Source organism: Galeopterus variegatus, unplaced genomic scaffold, assembly GCF_000696425.1.
Source record: "Galeopterus variegatus unplaced genomic scaffold, G_variegatus-3.0.2 Scaffold558, whole genome shotgun sequence".
NCBI lineage: Eukaryota > Metazoa > Chordata > Mammalia > Dermoptera > Cynocephalidae > Galeopterus > Galeopterus variegatus.
Genome location: NW_007726669.1, coordinates 91,012 through 101,347, shown reverse-complemented (window position 1 = coordinate 101,347; position 10,336 = coordinate 91,012).

The following is a 10,336-nucleotide window of genomic DNA, read 5'->3' as shown; positions in this document are numbered from 1 at the left end:
GTCTGTATGTGGGATCCGAACCCTCGGGCGGGAGCGCCGCCGCGCTTCCCAAGCGGCGTGCTTATCCAGTGCGCCACCGGGCCGGCCCCCACATATTTAATCTTTATAATAGCCTGTTTTACAGGTAAGAACATCAAGGCAAAGAGATTAAGTAACTTTTTCATGGTCCCTCAACTATTATGGTAGAGCCAATGTTGGACCTAGGGTCATGTGATTCCAGCACCTATGCTGTTAACACTAAGGCCGGAAGAGATGAGATGGCTATTAGAGACCAGGTAGTAAGTGAGCGTAGGACTGGTGGCCAGCCATTTTTCTTCCTCCCATATAGCATTCATTTTTTACTAGCTTATATCTTTTCTCCGTGAATGCTGCCCAACTTAGTGTAGGAAGAAGGACAAGACTCATTTTTATGCTTAGGCTCCAGCCCATCTCTTCCAGTTAATACCTATGCGGTTTAGGATAAGGACTGAACAGTAACATAATAACTTAAGCTTCAGTTTTATCTTGTTACTTGATTATAGCAATTATTCCTTGGAACAGTATTTTGGGTTATTGTAAAATGAAATGAAATAGTGGAAAATTACTTTAAAAACTAGACAGCACTAAATAGCAGTATGATATTTTTCTTATTATTAACACTATTGTCCCTTCTTTGAATATATTTCTGCCAATAGTCTGTAGTCACAAATCTGATTGATAATAATGATAATTCTCCGAAACTTTTTTTTTTTTTAACTAATAAGTTTCAGACTTCAGCCTTTAAGAATTTGATCCAGTTGGTCTGGAATGGGCATCCAGAATCCAATTTTTAAACATCCCAGATATTTCTTATTGAGCACATTTATGAACCTCCTGACTGTGCCACAAAGTTTAGCTCTTGATCATAGAATATCTTGAGTATTTCCCATCTATATTTTCTTGAGCTTGTGATTTGTCGAGTATGAGACTGAGGTCCTAAACATAAGTTAAATTTTCTTATTTTTCCCTTATAAAACTCACGGAACCTAAATCAGGGATGAGTGGGATAGTTGACTGAGTTACATGTATTGAATTGATTGAAACCCATTATAAGTAGATCTGTGGAATACTCGTGTAAAACAATTTTAATAGGAAACAGAGTTAAAGTTGCAAAGAGAACCCTTTATTGACACTGAGGAATTACTTTCCTGAATGGCACCCCTAAGACACAAGTATAGATTAAATGACCTTTTAAGGAAATGACCCTTTAGAAAGGTTACTCTTAATTCAAAGGCCAAGTCCAGAAAAACAAATCATTTTGGAGAAAATAAATAGCTGAATCCAGCTAGTGAACTGAATATTTAGTGAGCTATCCTTTAAATGAAGTAGTATTCTTAGTGTTTCTTTAGAAATTTAAAACCCAAACCAGAGTTTTACTGAAGCATGATATTATGGACCATGGACACTGCCACCAAACCTGGGACTGAATCCCAGTGTCATGACTTAACATTTGTATAGGCCTAAGCAAGGTTCCTACTTTCTCACAGCTTATGTTTTCTCATGTGTGCAACTGACAATACGGGATTAAATGAGGTAACCAACACATGCAAAGCACATGTGCTGGCACATGGTGAGCATGTCTTAAATGGCACCTGCTATTATTTTTAGACATAACCAATGCATCCAGAACGGTCTCTTTTCTCCATTTCTCCTGATGGTTGAAAGAAATTAATGCAGTTGCTGAAGTGGCAGGTGGTGAGCATGTCTTAAATGGCACCTGCTATTATTTTTAGACATAACCAATGCATCCAGAACTGTCTCTTTTCTCCATTTCTCCTGATGGTTGAAAGAAATTAATGCAGTTGCTGAAGTGGCAGAGGAGATCATAAAGCCCTGGGAGAGGCTGACTTAATACATGTGATGTAATGCCAGAATGTGTTTCTGAAAATCTTCTGACTTCTTTGTGAATATCAGTTATCTCTCTGCTTTAAAACAGGGTGCACAACACTTCTTGTAGCATTTTGGCTGCTTGTTTTAGAAGGAGACATTGATAAATTGGAGAGGATCCAAAAATGATAAAAGGATTAGAGGATATGACCTCCAGAGAAAGATTATTAAAAGAACTTCATACATCCAGCCTGGAGCAATGGTGGCAGTGGGTGGGGAATATGATAACTGAGCAAAAATACTAGGAGTAGGTAAGAAATAAGGAAAGAATCTATTTCAGGTGATTAGAAGGTGGACAAACAAGAATTAATGCACTTAAATGAAAAAAAGCAAGCACTTGTATGAAGTATTCTCATAAGAAAAAAAATACTACAGATAGGTCTATTAACACCTTGATTATTTCATGTGAAAGGCTATCCCATGTAGCTCTCCAGATGATACTTCCAAAGGCTAATTGCATAGAGTCAAATCTGAGGGATGAAAGAGAAGGTTGCCCTGGCTTCCTGTGCCAATTCTGGGCCTAAGTCCTCAGGAAATGTACAAATCTCCAAGTGGAGAGGACCAATTTGCATTTCTTCTTCAAATTTTCATCATTTCCCTGGTGCAGTTGAGTAGATTGGTGACCTCCACAATGATATATCCTTTTCCCAAACCCCAGAACCTATGAATGTGACTTGATTTCAAAACAGGGTCTTTTCAGGTAAAGTTAATTTAAGGATCTTGAGATGAGGAGATCATCCTGGATTATCAAAGTGTACCCTAAATCCAATAACAAGTATCCTTATAAGGAACAGAAGAGAATACTCAGTGACCCATGAAGAAGACAGGGCAATGTGACCACAAAGATGGAGATTAGAGTGATATAGCCCAGGAAGCCAAGGATTGCTTAGAGCCACCAGAACCTTTCCAAGCAAAGAAGGATATTCCTCTAGAGCCTTCAAAAGGAGAGTGGTCCTGTCAACACCAGATTTCTGGCCTCCAGAAAAACGAGACTATAAATTTAAGTTGTTTTAAGCCACCAAGCTTGTGGTAATTTGCTGTGGAAGCCCTAGGAAACTGATAGACCCAGTATAAAGGTTAATTTTTTAAAATGGAACTTCTAGGAAATCTGAACATTAGCCACCAAAAAAGCTTATCACTAGTGCATGGAAAAAAGAGTTTTATATGGTTCCTGTGGTTTACATGTTAGGACTCAGTGAGGTGTTCCTTAAGATACTATCTCAATATAGATGGAGCTAGTGAAAGGTTAGGGCAGGATGGAAGCCAGAGAGTCTAATCTAGCCAGGAGCTGGCCACACGAGTTCACTAAAGCAGCAATTATGGTACCTAGAATTAGGCCTGAAGCCAGAATGTCACTGTTACCTCAGTGAACACATGGATCACAGTGATCAGGAACCTGAGACTGATGGTGGTTGAATGTCTTGAAAGGGACCCTCTAGGAACCCTAAAGTAAGCCCTGTACTGTAACCTGAAGTTCACAATTGGGGTTTCAGCCCATGGAAGGGGAGTTATATCTGCAAAGTGGGTTCAACTGTGGGGAAGAGCCCAGAATACTTGACAGCTCAGATCTGGAACACTTCAAAGGGTGGGATAGAACAAAAGTAGTTTGATGAGTGCCTTCCAAATAGAGAGTGATGGGCAGGACTGAACTTTTTTACTTAGCAGAAACCAGCTCTGATGACTTTATCTAGGGAGTTCAGCCTTCAGATATGATCAAGCAAATATAGAAAATAAGAGTGAGAAGTAGGTTGGGTCTAAAACAGTTCCACAGGTAGCAATAGGTGCAGGACCAAAATCTAGCACTACTGAAGGGAGTATACTGATATTCATCTAACATCAAGCAAACATCTGTTATTGGGCATTGTATCACAGCAGTTCCGCAGAAGGATGCCAATACACCTATCAAAAAGACTATATAAAGAGAAAGAAAAATATTTCACCAAACTATTTAATATGAACAGATATAAATGTCAAGGTAACATTATAAATAATTGAGAAAAATTTAAGTAAAAATTCAAACAAACAAACAAAACAACAACAACAACTAAACTAGTGATAATAATGCCTTTATATTGCCAGGAAATAGATGTTAGTATGTTTGATGTTTTTTCAGGATATTTTGATTTCAAAGAGGTTTATGAAGAAGGTATTAACACAAAAAGATACATAATGCATCTTGGCATCAGAGAAGAATGATTGTTTGGAAATTTCCTAGAAATCCACATATCTACTTTGGCAAATTACTTCAAATATTTAGACAAAACTTTAAAGTTCTGGTTGTAATTAAGAGCACTGAAAAGGGATAGACTCTTTCAGGATATGTCAAAAAGCACGCTGGCTGCACATGAGAGAGGCGAGTAACCTCAGAGGTCCTTGTGATTGGTCTGCATGTGACATCGTCTGTGTGAGCCAGGCCTGAAAACTCTCTGATGACTTCCTCCAGGAAGACTTTGTGGTGTGATGTGTTTTATTTCAGAACCCTTTTAGGTTACGCTTAAGAAGGGGGATAAGGAACGAAGTTGACAGATTTGCAGTACTCAGTAAGTTTTGAGTCTGGCTTAAATTCTTTACATGAAAGTTTAATAGTAAGGACTATCATTTATTTTATTTTTATTTTTTCTTTTTTCGTGACCAGTAATGGGATCGCAACCCTCAGTGTCGCGCGCGTACCACGACCGGCAACGGGATCGCAACCCTTGGTGTCGTGCCCACACTGCGCTCAACCACTGAGCGGACCACTCTCTATATGGGATCCGAACCCTCGGCGGGAGCACTGCCGCACTCCCAAGCACCACACTCTACTGAGTGCACCACCGGGCCAGCCCAGGACTATCATTTATCAAACACTTACAGTGTCCTGGCCACTATCCCTTTATTTTATTTGGTTCTATGATATAATTAATGCCATAAGTATGATCCCCATTTGCAGGTAAGAAAAGTGAGGTTTAGAGAAGGATGTCATTTTTTTCAAGTAGCCATACCAAATAAGGAAAACATCTCAGATTTGGACCAGATCTGTCTGATTACACAGCATATGCAATTCTGCCTAAAGGTCACATGAGTGGGGAGTCAGTAATGGAACTCACCCATACTACTGCCATTTACAAAGGCTGTGCTCTTTTCTCAGCAACTTAATGTCAAGCAATGAAAAAAATGGTGGAAGAGGACAGAAATGCTATGGTGGGTGGTATAGATTTATTCACTGTAATCAAGACCAGGACCCTGGCTGGAGAAGGAAATAACAAGCTCTACCAGAGGCATCAGCTCCCAGCTCGAGAACACTCAGGTGTGGACACTGAAGAAAGAACTATGCTGATCCATCTCTGAATGCAGGGAGGCAGAGTTAGAGAAAATCTTAGGAGCCACTAAATTCAGAGCCTTCGGTTTCCACATGCACTGCTCACCAGAACACACAGTGAAACTCTGCAGATAACTGGCCCTTTTTTATACAGTCTTTGAGGATTATATAGTGTTCACTAGGAATCTCTCTTGTCCTAAGATGCTGCTAAGCCAATACCTGCCATTCTGCTGGTGACCTTGCAAAGTGTTGTTAGTATTATCCCAGAATAAAACATACCTGGCACAATAAATCTATTGATACTGCAATGAAAAGACACAGAATTCACACCAACAAAATATTGGTTTGTGACTATCTGTTATTGTCTTCTACACTATTGGGCATAGAGCCAGGTGATAGATCTGTACAGTGCAGGGGCTGGCTGGTTAGCTCACTTGGTTAGAGCATGGTGTTGCAACACCAGGGTCAAGCGTTTGGATCTTTACACTGGCCAGCTTCCATAAAAAAGAAAGAAAGAAAAGAAGTGTACAGTGAAGATTCACCCCTCTGAATGAAATTGCAGGCTAAATGGCTGAACAATCAATGGCAGACTATTGCCAAGTGAGTGAATTCCCCCGGGTAACTGCCTTGGTAGCTCAAAGATATATTGGTTTGGGCAGTGAGGTTAGATCATCAGAATTCAACCTCGGTTCTGTCACCTCATGCCTGCTGTGTGATATTAGGTAGGTAACTTAATCTTTCTGTTTCTAGAATTTCTCTTCTGCAAAATATAAACTGTAAAAAAATCATCTGTCCTATAAAGTGTTGGAAAGACTGAGATACTGTGTATAATGAAAGTAGCGCTACACCCTGAAAACAGTAGCTGCGTAACTTATGGTGGTAGCACACGGGTTGTTGCATCACAAGTACCACTTCTGTGAAGCCTATCTCCATTCCACTGCTACTCAAGAGGGCTCAAACAAAACTCATGCACAACACCTGCATGAGTTTATTATCACAAATCACAAATCCTTAGCCTTACATATATTATTTTCTTAAGCTTTGTATAATTAAGCCTTCCAACACTATTTTGCACTCATCTTCACAGATGATTATGTTTTGGATCAAGGTAATGGTGAAGGGGAACGATTGCATTATAAGCTTCCCTGGATCAACAGCTTGGTTCATAGAGTGGCTCAGGAGGCTTTGGGGAACGATCTATGGCTGTGGGAATGAAAATTCTGCTTTTGTGTCATTCTCAAAGGTGTCAGAACAGCAAAGGAATAGACCACTGGTGCAGGCACCCCTCTCAGAATGGCAGCTGGACAGGTTTAGGTGGGAACTTGAGGCTTATCTGGCCTCAACCCCATGTGTACATCTCTTCTTTCAGGAAGTTATCAGGCTGGAGCATGAAGACTTCAGGGTGGGGACATGCACTGCAGGACATGAGACCCCACTCCTGCTTTGGACAGTTTTGTTAGAAACTTAAAGTGACACAAGTGCCATCTCCTTATGATGCCGCTGCCTTTCTTGTCTGCGCACGTATGTAGCCGTCCGTTCACATCTCTCTTGGGGCTTCCTTTCTTCAGGTTATAACTTGCTGGTTACAGGGTTTTTCTTTGCATCTTCACAGTAAAAGCTGTTTATTTCTTTTGGCATCTTGGTGCTTCTGATCCGAACATGTTGCAGTTTGTCTTTTAGAGCTGGCATGAGGAAGTATGTCCCACACATCCAAGTGTGTTTTGGCCAGGGCATGAGTACTAACCCTTTTTCTAAAATATTCCATTTCTGTTCACATGTGCATAATTGAGAATTTTTAAATTTGATTTGCACAGTTTTGAAATTCATTTGCCCACATTCTAAGAACAATAAGCTTTTTCTCATCTTGCCTTATTCATGCTCCACATGCATCTCTTAACTGATATTTCTACAAACTCAAAAAAACAAACTTATTTGGCAGAATCTTAAAATACTCGTTGTCTTTGCTGGTGTCTTATAATATGATCCATTACTAGATTCTGAGCCTCTTGAGTCTAGGTATTCCCATCAGATTCAGGAATCCTCACTGAGCATGGATCATGCATGTGCCAGGCACATTCACATATACTACCTTGTAGTCCCCTTACAGGAAAGGAGAAAATTGGGCCTTTGAGATGTTTAATGTCTTACATGACACAGTGTAAGCAAGACACAGAGCCAGGACCTGAATATACGACTTCTGGATCAGTCACAGTGCGCTTTCTGCATTTGTTTGTTAAATTTTGAAATATTTCATAAAGAAAAGAGAATAACATAATACATATTTGTGTCCTAATACACAAAATTTATCAAATTATAATATCTTGCTAGATTTGCTTCACCTGTGAAATACCTGGGGGCTGTTAACTTATTGCTACTCTTAATTTCCAGAATTGTTACTGATTTATCAAGACTTTGCATTTTTCCTTGAGTCAATTTTGTTTATTCAAAAGTTTTCAGAAAATTATTCATCTGTTTTTAAATTCAGATTCATAATGTTTTTATAATATCCCCTTAATATTTAAAAAATTTTTTATATGTTCTATATAATTGTTTGAATTATTTATGTCAATATTGTTTATTTGTACCTTTGTTTTCCTTTTTTCTCACTTGACCTGTCTTATTAAAATTTTGTGTATTTTTTTAAGTAAGAACTTTATTTTTTAAGTAAGAGTTTATTGATATGATCTATTGTTTCTCAATTCCTATTTTTTTCTTCCATCTAACTTACTTAGGTTTGCCCTCTGTTTCCTTAGTTAAATGAGTGAAATGCTTAAGTGATTTATTTACACTATTGTTTTAGATGATATGTTGAACTTACATTGTCATTCAGTTCTAAGTATTTTGTAATTTTCATTTCCTTTTTATCATAAGTTATTTAGGAATTCATTTTCAAGTATCTGATTGCATGCTTTGTCTAAAGTGCACTTTTTTGTTTATAATTAAATTGCCTTTTGGACGGAAGATGTGAGTTTTATATTACTGATTCTTTGAAAAATGTCGAGCTTTCTTTGTGACTGAATACACAGTCAGTGGTTTCAAATGTTCTATGCACATCCTTCATCTGTTACTTGCAGATACACATGCACATCTATCACATTAAGTTTGCTGATTCTTAAAATTTATTTTTCTAATTAGGATACTATATGTTTGACCTTTTCATGGTGTTCAATTTTATAATTTTTAACAATGTGCAGATTCACGTAACCACCACTGCAATCAGGACATGAAATAGTTATACCACTCAGAAAAACTCCCTGTGCTCTCCTTTTGGAGTCATGTCTTCCCCATATCTGTAACCCCTGGTAGTCATTGTTCTGTCACTATAGTCTTTTCTATTTTAGAATGTCACATAAATGAAATCATACAGTATGTAACCTTTTGAGACTGGCTTATTTCACTCAGCAGGACGCCTTTGAGACGTGTCCAAGCTATAGCATATATCAATAGTTTATTCTTTGTAGTGGTGATATCTCAGTTTGCTTATTTATTCACTCAGTGGAGGATATTTGAATTGTTTCCAGTTTTTGGTGATTATAAATAATGCTGCTATAAACATTCATGTACAGTTTTCATTTCTCTAGGTTAAAGTGGGATCATACAGTAAGTATAGGTTTAACTTTTAAAGAAACTGCTAAACGGTTTTTCAGAGTGGTGTATGATTTTGCATCCCATTAGCAATGTATGAGAGCTGCCAGTTTACATCCTCTTCCGCGATTGTTGTAAGTATTTTTTATTTAAGCCCTATTAATAGGTGTGGTATTAACTGACATTTCCTTAACAGCTATTCGTGATGACACCAATTCATAGGGTTACTTGCTATTTGTACGTACTCCTTGGTGAAAGGTCTAAGATTCTTGCCAAATTTTTATTGGGGTTGCAGGTTTTCTTACTGTCAAGTTTTGAGAGATCTTTATATAAATAGGATACAAATCCTTTTCACACTTGAGATATGCAAATATTTTTCCCAGTATCTAGTTTGTTACTCTCTTGTTAGTGTTTTTCTCAAAGCAAAAGTTTCAAAATTGATAAAAATCCATTTTTTTTTTTTTTGTGGACTGTGCTGTGCTTTTTGCATTATGTTTAAGAACCTTTGCTCATCCCCAGGTCATGGAAATTTTCTCCTATGTTTTCTCAGAAAAACGTAATCATTTTGAGTTTTACATTTAGTTATATGATCCATTTTGAGTTAAATTTTGTGTACAGTGTGGGGTTTAGGGTTGAGATTTAGTTTTTTTAAATAATGTCCACTATCATTTGTTGAGGTGGTTTTCTTTTATCAATTGAATTTTCTTTAAAATTTAGTCAAATCTCCGTTGAAAATATTTGTATTGATCTATTTCTGAATTATATATTTGGTTTTATTGATCTATGCTTTTATGCTTTCACCAATACCACAATGTCTTCATGAATATCGCTTCATGGTAACTCTTGACATCAAGAGGTATGAATTCTCCAACTTTGTTCTTTTTCAGTGTTGTTTTGACCTTTCTAGTTCATTTTCTTTCCATACAAATTTGAGAATCATTGTGTCTATATCCATTTATAAATTTCTGCTAAGATTTGGATTAGAATTGTCTTAAATCTATAGATTAATATTGGAATAATTGACATATGAGTATACACTCTATTTAGTGTTTTGGTACATGAACATAGCATGCATCTCTATTTGTTTAGGTATTTTTTTGATTTTTTAAATATGTTTTTTTAGATGCATACCTAAGTATTTAATTTTTTACAGTTACAAATGTTTTTTAAGTTCAAGTTTCCAATAGTTTCTCCAATAGTATACAGAGATATCATTTGACCTTTTATTCTGCAACATAAACTTACTTATTAGTTCTAACTCTTGATGTTTTTCTTTTTTATATGTTGTGTCACCTGAAAATAGAGTAAGTTTTATTCCTTCCTCTCAAACTCCGTATTTTTTACTTCCTTAATGTTGTTGCAGTGGCTAGAATAGCCAGTACAATGTTGAATAAGAGTCATGAAAATGCTCACCAGTACCTTGTTCCCAGTTTTATAGGGACAACATTCAGTCTTTTTTCCATTAAGTAAGATGTTTGCCATGGGTTTTTTTAGATACCCTTGGTCAGTTGGAGTGAGTTATCTTTTATTTCCAGTTTGCTGAGAGTT